Genomic DNA, 2,798 nt, shown 5'->3' with positions numbered 1-2,798 from the left:
CAACATCAAAAGTAACATGATGTCTGTCGCCTTGGATGTCAGGCTTATTCCAAAGCGTTGTCCTTGGAAAATCTCCATTCAGCTTTTAAAAATGTGGGATTTATCCTCTGAACAAAGACGCAATATCTGATGAGGCTGTCACCCCTGCAGAACTTTTCAATCATAACCTTGAAAATACCGCTGAACCTTCAAACAATCCAGAAAATGCTGCTCAGCCTTAAAACAATTCTGAAAATGTCGCTGAACCTTCAAACAATCCTGTAAGAAACATTGAAAATAATCTTAATGAAGCTTCTGATAATATGGCTTCAAGCAATTTCATGACAGAGCAATTAAAAACCCTCCAGTCAATAAAAAAAAAAACAGTCTCCTAAAAAACCTAGAAAAACCCTGTCAAAAATCGTTTCCGGTAAAGCTGTTACAGAAAAATGTATAGAGGAAAAACTCATAGCCCATGTATCAACACAAAATAAAAGAGTGCCACCAACCATGCCAGCTTCAGTCAGTCTGCAAAGTAATAAGCGCAAATCTAACATTGACACCAACAAACAGAAACACAAAGGAAAACGAAAGAAACGAAAATGTATTAACCAAACTGACAGTGTTGACTCACCCCAGCTTGGCCCTTCCAAACCCCATGATTCTACAACTCCACAGATTGCTACTGCTAGTGACACAGATGACAGCGAAAATGAGGAAGACAAGTGTTGTGTTTGTAACTGTTTCACTCCAAAAGATGTAAAGGAAATGCGATCATATTCTGTTGTTTTCACAAAATGGGTCAAATGTGACAACTGCACCCACTGGGTCCATTTAGGATACTGCTCTAATTGATTATCCTATTTTTTCCCTGTTGACAATCCCGTGTGCATTATACTTTGAAGTTATTGTATCGTTTGAATTTGACACAAGATTTCGCTTTGCTTGGCCGCAAATCTACCATTTTTCTTGACCCGGAAATGACCCACGGAATTACAATACTGTCATGGCGGCTGACACACTTCAAATGTGCATGATGCTTTGAACGCTGGCGTAATGCATGCCGTATCATAGGATGACGAAATATGATCGTTTTGACACTTAACAATAGCTAACGTAAATAAAAACACATAAGTATGAGTTATGACTGATATTTGTTTCTTTATGTTGTTATCTCCACGGAATTACGATACTCCAGGATATTTCTTCTTCCTAATGTCTCCCTTGACAATGCCTCACTTCTGGTCTTTAGTTTTTAGGACTTCTTTGGGTTCTGTACCCTGGCCGAGACATACCAGAGTCTTCAAAAATGGTAGTTGCTGCTCCTGCTTAGCGCTCGGCATATTTGGAGTGGAACGACTGATTCGCCCGTTGTCAGTATAATGTGACCGGGTTAGGTATCCTGCTGGGTGTCTTCAGCAGTAGGGCGTAAGAGTTGTATCTGCTGTCCCCATCGCATGATCGTAAGAGACGACTAAATTTGCGATATTATCTTTTCTCTTCTTAACAACTTTCTTCCTAACGTCTCTCTTGACACTGCCTCACTTTTGCCTTTAGTTGAACGTTCGCCCCTGTGAGTTTGTCCCCTGGTATGGTCGAGACATATCAGAGTCTTTGAAAATGGTAGTTGCTGCTCCTGCTTAGCGCCTGTACATGTATGTAGAGTTTGTCGATGTTTATGTCATGGTTTGGTTTGGTATATTTTGTTTAACGTCCTATTAACATCTAGGGTCATTTAAGGACGGCCTCCCGTGCGTGCGGCATGTATGCGTGTGGTGAGTGCGTATGTGTGTTTCGGGAGGCTGCGGTATGTTCGTGTTAAGTCTCCTTGTGATAGGCCGGAACTTTTGCCGATTTAAAGTGCTATCTCACTGAAGCATACTGCCGAAGGCACCCAGCAGCACACCCCACCCGGTCACAGTATACTGACAACGGGCGAACCAGTCGTCCCACTCCAAATATGCTGAGCGCTAAGCAGGAGTAGCAAATACCATTTTTAAAGACTCTGGTATGTCATCTAATTAGCAGGGTCAGGATGACCTATAGTCATCGTGCTTCGACCGTCGTCGTACGCCATGCGAAAACTTTTCACATTTCAAACTTTTTCTCAAGTTCCACCAGTGGAATGTAGCTGAAACTTATGGTGCGGGAAGGATGTCACAATTAAATATTTTTGCCTAGGCAATAATCGAATTTTGCCTAGGCAAAAATCTTTCTGTCTAGGCATAATTCGATTTTTGCCTAGGCAAAATTCATAATGCTTCAACCAATGAAAACAACTTTTGCAAAATAAGGAACTAGTTTTTTGGTTTGGTTGGGTTTATTTTGTTAAACGTCCTATTAACAGCTAAGGTCGTTTTTCAGCGGATCAGGAAATCTATATCTCAAAGCGTAATGCGGCATGTACTTGAAAAAATGGCAGCAGGTCAGGACCGTTTTCTTCGGCAGTGTGACCAGATTGTTCAGACTGCGGTCAGGTTGGTCACCACCGCCTGCAATGACCAGGATTATCTAGATTCGTCTATACTTCGCCTGGACAATCTCGTGATAAATGTAGGACGAATGAGCCATCAGTATAGAGCTTATAGCCACCTGATGGACCTGATTTAATCTGTCCGAAGAGATATAGTTGATAAAGGTAAGATGTGTTGGTTACCCTTAGCATTAACTGCAGTCCTGAACCTAGCGCATGCGCATAAACACTTTGATGGACCTGATTCAATCTGTCCGAAGAGATATAGTTGATAAAGGTAAGATGTGTTGGTTACCCTTAGCATTAACTGCGGTCCTGAACCTAGCGCATGCGCATAAAACCAAAC

The sequence above is a fragment of the Pecten maximus genome, unplaced genomic scaffold (assembly GCF_902652985.1).
Source record: "Pecten maximus unplaced genomic scaffold, xPecMax1.1, whole genome shotgun sequence".
Classification (NCBI taxonomy): domain Eukaryota; kingdom Metazoa; phylum Mollusca; class Bivalvia; order Pectinida; family Pectinidae; genus Pecten; species Pecten maximus.
Note: the sequence above shows the minus strand (reverse complement) of the source record.